The sequence below is a fragment of the Macrotis lagotis genome, chromosome 1 (assembly GCF_037893015.1).
Source record: "Macrotis lagotis isolate mMagLag1 chromosome 1, bilby.v1.9.chrom.fasta, whole genome shotgun sequence".
Classification (NCBI taxonomy): Eukaryota; Metazoa; Chordata; class Mammalia; order Peramelemorphia; family Peramelidae; genus Macrotis; species Macrotis lagotis.
Genome location: NC_133658.1, coordinates 79,536,205 through 79,546,772, shown reverse-complemented (window position 1 = coordinate 79,546,772; position 10,568 = coordinate 79,536,205).

Here is a 10,568-nt window from a genome sequence, read left to right as displayed (position 1 = left end):
TGCTATTCTAGAAACTTTTAGGACTACAAAATCACTGAATATTAGAGCTATGAGGGATCTTAGAGTTCAAGAGTTCACTGGGTAGAGTTAACAACTCATGCTAAAGTAATCCAGAAAAGGGAAAGTTCATTGTAGAGTGGAATTGATCTGAGAGAAGGGGGACTTTGACTGCATGCGTGATGTAGTGTGAGTAGTATTTAGTTACCAAAAGAGGGAAAGGATAGTTTGGACAGGTTTGGACAGAGGGAAATGGCCTACACCAAAATTTTTAAGATGTGAAAACACAAAGTGGTGGTAAAAGGGCAATAAGAACACTCTAGCTGGAATGTAAAATGCATATTGGAAGAACAATTAGGAATTTAGCAAGAAAGGTACTGTGGGATCTGTAGATTAGAGTCTCAATTGTGAGACAGAAAGATCTAGACTTTCTTTAAAATAGAAATGGGAAATTTATGTGATCTTTCCCAAGCTCCAGGACAAGATAGTCCTGTTTTAATGTAATGAATTTATGTCTAATAACCCCAGTTTTAATACCAGGCCTAATTCTATATGTGACCATTCTACATAATAGGCCAAGTTTGTCAAGTTCATTTCTCTTGGATTTCAGCTTCTTTAAAATGAAAACTTAAGACTAGATCATGTTTAAAGCTCCTCTAAATCTTAGTCCTGGGATTCTCTCTCAAGATCATAGCCTTGCCTAGTTCTTCTGAAGAGCTAGTGCCCCAAACATGATTCTACAATACTCTCTTTCAAATTGTGTCCTATGCATGATGAGTAAAGAGATGGAGTAGGATTTCCTGAGATATAATTTCTCACTGACTTTGACCTAAATGGGAAAATGAAACTCTATGTGTATGTTTGTCTGTGCATAGATTTAATTATTACCTATATTTTGTCTGATCATGATATGTATCTATGTATGTATTTATGTAAGTGTGTGTATGAAGGCAATATCCAGCTGCTGTTTCCCTAGGTCTTACCTGGATGATTTGTAAAGCCTATATAGGTAGTGTCACTTAAGGTCCTTGGCTCTCTTACTTCTATTTCTTTTCTTCAGGTAATGGGAAATGAAAATATACCCAGAGGGTGAGGGAACAAAGAAACTCTCCCTGAAGTAGAAGAGAAGAAAACAGAGACTATTGCATCTTGCACATGATAGGGTAGACATGATTTTTCTTTCCCAGTGGGAGTCTATTTTGGGCTGGTGGTGGAAATATTTAGCAATTTCATAAGCCTCTGAGATTTTATACCCACAGCACTTCATTAAAGATAAATGTCGATTAATGTCCCTACTCTTTTCGTTTTCCTAAACTTTTAATATTAATACATAAATGTGACTAGAGTTATAGGACTGAATTCTCTATTTGATATAACTTTGGCAAATCACTGTCCCTCTTTCACCTCCATTTTTTTTTCAAAATAGAGTGGCTTGGTATAGAAAATCTCTAGCATCCCTTACTAATTTAGAATTCTATTTTCAATTCCTCGTTTGATTATATGAATGTTCAGTTAAGAGAGGATCTTATAGGACATCTAACCTGCCTCTCCATTATCCTTATCTTACAAATAAATTATCTCCACAAGACTCCTAACAAAAGAAAAACAGAAAAACAAAGAAACAAAAAATGGGGCAGCTGGGTTGGATAGAATATGGGCCAGGGAGTCAGGAGGATCTGAAACCAAATTTGACCTCAGACACTTAATAATTGCCTAGCTGTGTGACTTTGGGCAAGTCACTCCCTTTGCCTTGCAAAAACCAACCAAAAAACTCCCAAAGAAACAAGATTCCTGACAATTGGTCATTTTTTTGGATGTAGTAGGACCTCACTAATTTACAAAACAATATATTCCATCTTCAATTTGCTCAAATTTTCAGAAACTTCTTTCCTACACTGATAAAAAAATTCACTTTTTCATAATTTAATTTTAGTCACTCAGAATAATTTTAAACTCTATATTTTGAAATTACTTTTTAGATAGTTGAAAACATTCCTTTTGTTTCCATAAAGGATTATATCTTGAAACTAAAAAATCTAATCCTAAAATGGAATGGTTAGAAGTTTTCTTACCATCTTCATTACTCAATAACTTACAGCATGATCTTGAGAATTAATACTCTATTTCAGATGTGAGGTATAGTTTGGCATATGAACAAAATAAGCATCTGAAACTCAATATCTTTCCTACTATAATCTCACTTTTCTGAACTTCCTTGTGAGGGCACCACCATCTGTCTAGTCATCCCATGCTTCAACCTCTATATCATCCTTAAGTATTCATTCTCCTTCACCTGACCGTGTTGTCTAAAATGAAGAGGAGAAGACAAGAATATAAGACAACAGAATCACAATTAAAAATATTTTCCTTTTCTCTCTGGGGCATGCTAGTATTGAGGAAAAAATATATATGACTGTTGACTGATCTAAGAGAAAGGAACACTTGAGATAAGAGGGGAGTACACATAATCCATTTCAAACTTTTTGCCTCCAAAGTACCTATATGCTTCTAGTGTTCAAGAGACACCTAGTGGTACAGAGAATAGAACACTGATCTTGGAACCAGGAAAATGGGAGTTTGAATCTAGGATCAGAAATAAGACATTTAATAACTGGGTGATCCTGGGTAAATCACCAAACTCTGTTTGTTTTGCATCTATGGCCATCTCCAGTCATTCTGATTCATATCTGGCCACTGGACCCCTCATTTAAATCCAGTTTGTGTGCTTATCATGCCATTATCTCCTTGATGTCATGGTTTTCTTCAAGAACAAAGGACAAATGTCATCATCATCATCATCCCATCATCATCATCATCATCATCATCAATAAGAGGCCGAATCTCAAATAGAAGTATCATGTTCTTGAAATCTAAGGATTCACAAATCAGAAACAACATGAAATTTATTATCCAATCTCAAGCTATTTCCTAGGAGCTTGAAATTCTTTTCTAAAGATGGTAGTATACTGTGCCAACATGGCACTGGTGTCCCATGTGTTGATCTCTGCTTTTCCTAGCTAACTCAGCCATCTACAAAATTAAAAAAAAAACCCATCATCCCCTTCCCCCCTCCCTAAAGAGTACCTACTTAAGCTTTACATTATTTCTTGGCTAAGTGATGTTGGATGAAGGACCTGAATTACACTATACATTAGCTCTCATGTACTAATTTTACATCTATACCATATTGATTTCCTGGGTTCTAGGGTTAACTCCAATTCTCCTATGGGTAAATGATGGTTGTATTCATTTGATTGATTCTTTTACTATTTTAATTTAGACATGAATTCTTTCCACCATCAGCAGGATTAGGAAGGAATTTGTATAATTTAATTTCACAACAAGGTGAAGTTATTATAACCAATAGGGTGGGGTGGATATGGAGTGAGGAAGATGATTCTCTTCATCATGATAGTAGATTTATCAATTAAATGATAAAAAACTTGATGGCTTCCCCATTGGGTCTTGGGCCTGAGCACATATTTCCTGACTAGACACACTAGACAAAGTTATGTTGAAATTACAATTTCCAAAGTCTTTATTAGATATATAATGTAAAACAAGCTCACATGATCTACCAAGAGACTATTATCACATATCTAGAGTCCTGACCATTAAGTATATCAGAAAGGATGAAAAAAACAAGAGCTTAGGACCATGTGAGAATAATTTTCCTTTTTGTGCTGATGCCATCCTGCTTGAAAAATAAACTGAGTCTGATGATGCTTACCATTTTCCATTTTATTTTAGTGAATTCAAATATGTTCATTGATAGAGACTAACATGAGCTTGAAGCTCAGGTGGTTAAATGAACTCTACCTCCTGTGTCCTTTGAAAAGGCTATGGTGTTTTAAGATGTTGTTGAATGGTACTGTAAGAGTAGAGAACTGAGAGAGAAAGTTTTTACAACAACTCTCAAAACAGAGGGACCATTACAGGTTCTTTATACAGGTTCTTTATAGATTTGGAAGTTCCCTTTGTATAGTTTAACTATTATTTTACTCTATGCTCAATGAATTATATGTCCAACTTACAGTATGCTCCATGAATTATATGTCCTTATTTTTTTTTCATTTTTTATAAATCCAAATGAACGAATTAATTCTGGTGTAAGTATTCTAACAAAGCTCCTACCATTGACTTGTGTGATACAGAATTCTGAGAAATGAGGCTTAGCTGTACCAGTTGTAAAATTTATTACTAAGTGTCAGTCATAAAAAATGCATGTTAGGGCGGCTAGGTGGCATAGTGGATAAAGCACTGGCCTTGGAGTCAGGAGTACCTGGGTTCAAGTCTGGTCTCATACACATATAATTACCTAGCTGTGTGGCCTTGGGCAAGCCACTTAACCCCATTTGCCTTGCAAAAACCTAAAAAAATGCATGTTTTTGGTAATAAATAGATATGTGCACTGATGGATTAGAAAAGGTAAAAAAGAAACAACAGTAAATGATTGTAGAAATCTACTATTTAATAAACCCAGTGACTCTAGGTTCTTGGATAAAACATCACTCTTTGAAATAACTACTGGGAAAATTGGAAAATAGTTTAACAAAATCTAAGCATAAAATAACATCTCACTCCCTATACCAAGATAAAGTCAATATATATGTATATTTATATATGAATATATGTTTATATATATATATATATATATATATATATATATGCCATATAGGAGAACAAGGAATAGTCTAAAGATTGGATGTATCATGGAGAGGAGTGGATTTTATGACCAAATAATATAGAAAATATCACGAATTTGAAAATGGATAATTTTGACTACATTAGATTAAAAAGTTTTTGCACAAATAAAACCTATGCAATTATTTGAGCAGAAATGCAGACAGATGGGAAGTAATGTTCATAACTATTGTTTCTGGGGACTAATCTCTAAAGAATTTAGAGAAATGAGTCAAATTTATGAGATTACAAGTAATTCTCCAGTAGATAAGTGTCCAAAGAATAAGAACAGGTACTTGCTAGATGAAGAAATCAGAGATATCTGTAGTCATATGAAAAAATGCTCAAAATGATTATTGATTAGAGAAAAGAAAACTAAAGCAATTCCAAGATACCACTTCACACCTATCAGATTAACCAAAATGATAAAGATCAACATTCGAGAGGATTTTGGAAAATTGGGAAACTAATGATTTGTTGATGGAGTTGTGAACTGATCCTCCCATTCTAGAGAACAAGTTCTGGAAAGAATTATGTCCAATGCTCAATAAAACTTTGATCTAGCAATACCACTACTAGGTCTACATCCCAAATCAGTCATAAAAACAAGAAAGCATCCACATTTACAAAGATGATTATAGTTGCTCTTTTTGTATTTGCAAAAATTTGGAAATTGAGGTGATGTACATCAATTGGTGGGTGGTTGAACAAATTATGGTTATATGAATGTTGATGGTGTACTATAGTTCCGTAAGAAATCATAAATGACTGGATTTCAGAAAAGAATGGAAAGATTTGAATGAGTTGATGTTGAGTAAAGTGAGTAGAATCACCAGAACAATCTACACATTAATGAAAGCATTGTTGTCCACATCCATAAAAATTCTCAAGCTTTCCCCCTTAATTCTAATTCCTCTTTCACAACAGGACTAGTATTGAAATGTGTTAAATGTGTTTGTACATATGCAACTTATAACAAATTCTTTGCTTCCATGAGAAAGGGGAGGGAAGGGAACATAGAAAGCTTTGGAACCCAAAACTGTGCAAAAGAATGAAAGTTGAAAACTATTTTTTCATGTAATTGAAAAAATAAAGTGAATATATTAAAAGAGAAAATCTCCCTGCCTTCAAGAATCTAATATTCTGTCATTGGAAATAACAAAAAAAATACTTTCTAAATATATACAAGGTAAATTAAAAGTAATTGGTGAGAGGTAGATGTTAGATACTTGTTTGATTTAGGAGGTAGCATTAGAACTGATCCATGTTGAGAATAAGTGAATCTACAAAATAAGAGTGAGTACATTCCTTCCCTGAGGGTGGGGGAAATAGCTGGTACAGAGCCCCAGAGATGGGACAGTAAGTTTCACAGTAAGCAAGAAGTGCAGTGTGATTAAATTCCAAAGTTAAAAGCATGGAAGTAAAGTATAATAAACCTAGAGAGACTGAAGTCAGATTGTTAAGGGCTTTTACAGTCAAGTAGAAATTTGTATGTTTACCTAGGGACAATGAAGAGCTACTAGATGTTTTGTGAGCAGGGGAGCACCATAGTGCCTTTCCTTTAGGAAAATACCTTTGGTAGCAATGTGACACATAGATTAGAGAAAGTGGAGACTCGAGGCAGGAAGAACATTTAGGAGTCTCTTACAAAAGTCCAGCAAAGGGGAAATAGGAGGCCTGATAGATGCCTCTGTTCAGTTCTTCTCAACCACCTTCCATAGAATTACTATTTCTATCCTGGTCAATGAAGAGATCAAGACTGGGATTTTTGGAACAAGGCTCTAAAATTGAATAACCTACTAGAGTGTCATATCTGACTACTTTCCACTTCCAATGAAATATAAGCTCTGTAGTGTAGGGACTTAGGGAATTTTGTTTTTGTAGACCCTAAAAAGAGCACTTAAGGGCAGCTAGGTGGCACAGTGGATAGAGCCCCAGCCCTGGACTCAGGAGGACCTGAGTACAATTCTGGTCTTAGACACTTAGCAATTACCTAACTGTATGACCTTGTGTGAGTCACTTAACCCCACTGTCCTGCAAAAAGAAGAGAGAGAGAGAGAGAGAGAGAGAGAGAGAGAGAGAGAGAGAGAGAGAGAGAGAGAGAGAGAGACCTCACTTAGGCACTTAGCAGCTTCTTAATAAATGTTTGGCATACATTAAATGAAAAACAAATGCTTTAAGAAAATAAATAAAATAAATACAGTAATTCATGAGGTATAATTACTCTTGAATGAAGACAGAATAATATTTGCATCCTGGGACCAGGGCCACCTTCCTCCAAGTTAGGACTGAGCAAGGAATTTCTGTATTTCAAGGTCTCAAATAGTTTCTATAGTTTGCCTAATTTAGTCAGGCATAAGATATTGTTACTGTTGGTACTTTCTGGTCTCTAGAGTCCTATAGTGGAGGAAAAAGAAGCATATCAAACTTTTCCAGTTATGATAGGTCATCTGTTTTGGAAATTTAGAGAACAGTGTCATGGTCTTCCAGAGGTAATTCTGAATGTGCTTGCAATTAAGATCTTAAAAGGCGGGGAAGATAATTTGTAGATTGGGAAGAGGGCCAGGTTAGAGAGTGTTTATTGATTCCAAAGACCAAGCCAAATGAGTGTTTTTTTTTTTTTTGAAAGGCAAATGAGGTTAAGTGGCTTCTCCAAGGCCACACACAGCTAGGTTATTATTAAGTGTCTGAGACCGGATTTGAACCCAGGTACTCCTGACTCCAGGGCTGGTGCTTTATCTACTGCACCACCTAGATACCCCAAAATGAGTGTTTTGTAGTGAATTTGAGATGATGCTAGACAGCTTGAGGTGAGTAAGACAACCACTATCAATCAAAGAGGAGTTCTCTAAGTTTAGGAAGACAAAATGTAGGGACTAGCAAGGAGTCAACCCTACTTGAACTTCTAGTCACTTCTGAGAAGCTTAAGTCTGAATTCCAGAGCTTTGGCTTCTTTCTTCCTCCTGGTTTTAAAGCTTGGAGAAGGTGGATGGTAGATCCACTGTCTCCTGCTCACTCATATTCCCCTGTGGAGTCACATATTTGTATAATGGGAAGGCTATAGAAATTAATCCTCTCAGATAAAGTGAAACTGAATGAAAATAAAAGTAAAATATTATCCTTAAGTTCAAAATATCAAAGATGAAAAGGCAGGAATAACATAGATATGAAATAGAACTGAAGTTTCTGGTTAATAGAAGACTCAAAATCATTTGATAATATAATCTTAATACCATGTTGAGATGAGGTTATCTCTAGTCTGAACTTCGAAGTATTCTGTTTAGGTCAAATTGCCACTTAGGAAAGACTTTTGCAACTGTATAAAATTGGTATTGTATAAAGTTAAGCATGAATCTTTCTTGCTTATCATCACTAATATGGTATAGAAGCTCTAATTTGATCAAATGGCCTCCATTTCATTTGGATATCATGCAGGCAAACTAGGACTTTGTGGTATTGCTATTAATCAGAATAGTTCTTTGTTTGATGACTGGTACAGAAGTTTGAGGACTTCATTTATGATATTTGAATATTTGCAACTCATAAACTTTGCAAGTCTCACATGATACTTGTTAGAAGTGGACTACCTGGTGGAAAGAAAATATTAGTTCAAAACAGACAAAAAGAAGATAGTCTAGGAGGATTGAGCCTAGGGAAGAGAACGGCAAGGTGACAGATTTTGTCCATTCAAGTCATTAAGGTCAAAAATAAGGAGAGACTCAGTAATCAGTAATGAAGTAATGAAATTTCATAAGGCATATGACCTGATGACATATCTTAATAATTATAGTAGTTGATTTTCATATGGTACTTAATGGGCTTTACTTATGATAAAACATTTGGTTCTCACAAAACACTGCAAAGTAGTGTTATCTCTATTTTACAAAGGAGGAAACCAAAGAAGATGGAAGTTAAGTTATTTTGCAGGGTCACATATCTAGTAAATATCTAAGGTTAGATTTGAACTCATTTTCCTAGGTCCAACATATGGTCCTCTGCATCAGAGTCGTACCTACTGTAAATGCATGTGATCTTAACTTGAAAAAAACTCTATTTCTTGTGGAGATCTATGCTTTTTTTTTTAAACTGATGTTAAAAGCAATTTTCCATTTCTTCTTTTTGGGAATATTTTGATTTTAGTCATTCTGGGACACACTTGTATAGAAGGGTTGCTGGACTTAGTTCCTAGTTACAACCACTCAGGAGAAACCAAACATTCTTTCCTCTGAGTTAACTTAATTGGATTGCCAAAAAAGGGGCCCCCAGGTGATTATTTTCTAATCAAACAGAGGAACCTGTGAGTAGAGGGAGGAGAACTTCCATGGGACCTCATTAGTCTTGTACTGGTGGAAATTATGCTGTGCTCTTGTTCTCTGATGATGGCATAGTAATCACTAAGCAAAATCCTAACTCTGATTAATTTTTCCAAATAAATTCTGTAATCTTTTAATTGCTTTCACTATGAGAATGCCCTAAGCCAAACAGGGATCCCAAAGAGAAAGATATAATTATAAATATAAATAAGGTCCACTGGGGCTTCTAAAAATTCCTTTTATAATTTCAAAGTTATGTGGTCTTTTTCATTCCTATGGCTATCCCTCTGCTCCAAAATCTCAAGCCCTCCCAGATAGACTCTTCTTGTAGTTTTTATACTCCTTGTCTCTTCCCATTCATCTATTCCTCCAGTATGTACACTAGCTTGTCATTGCCTAGATTTAGTCAAATTTGCACAGAATGGTAGTTATATATATTAATCTAATCTAATGGCATTCTACTTTTCCAATTTATCTCCTTTTAAGATTTAACTTTCAGTGAATTCTGACTATGTGCTAACCTCTATGATAGGTGCTAGAACAAATGAAGATATGAATAGCCCATAATTCCATCCTGGGGAACTTCCAGCCTAGTAGAGAGATACAAAAGTAGACAATGATAAATTAGAAAACAATTCAAATACCATTTTGAGATTCAGAAGAGTGAAGAATGATTTCTTGATTTGAGGAATCAGAAATTTCCTGGAGAAGGAATTTGAGCTGAACTTTGAAGGAGATGTGGGATTCTTATATGAGGAATATGGTATTAGGTGGGGAAGAGTCTTTAATGGATGAACCTTTGACATATTTAAAATCCTAGAACTACTTGCCAAGTTAATATCTAATTTGATTAGAAGCAACCTCTGAAACAAAAGTTTGTGGTGGGAAGGATGCAACAAAAATATAAGCAGCTAAGGATCTGTATGGGGTAGGGTAAGCGAATTTCACTAGTGGAAACAGTAAAAAACTGAGGATTACATAATTTTCTGAGTGGGGAAAGATGGTATGGTGATCATTACCTAATGCTCTGGTCTTAAAGCTTCAATTTCACGTCTACATGAATATATGCAGCAAGAAAATTCCCCTTCTGTGGAGTTGAGTTTCTCCACCTTTCATATAAATAACAAAACATTTTCTGTGTCAGTCCTATGAGGTTCTTGAGAAGGTCAAAGGAGATAACAGATTAAATCTGTGGCCCCTCACCTGTTTTTGTGATATTTACTTCTTTAACAGTCTGCAGAAGTCCACCCATTGACATCTCAGAATATTTTTAAAGCCATAAAGTAAATATATAGGAGTTACAGGAAAATAAATGTTCATTTTGTTCCCATTCAAATTTACTGATCTCTTTGGCATGTGCCTACAAATTCCTTGGGGATATGTGGACATGGGGTAAGAACCTCTAGATTAGAGACTAAATTCTGGATTGTCTCCAGTGCAATATAAATATCAAGTATTATGATACTTCTCAGCTACTTTGGGGCTAATTTCAGGCTCCAAATGATATGACTGGAGAATATATCCTCATTTAGGGTTAAACATCCAGGAGAAGGAACTCCCATCCCAGGAGGAAGA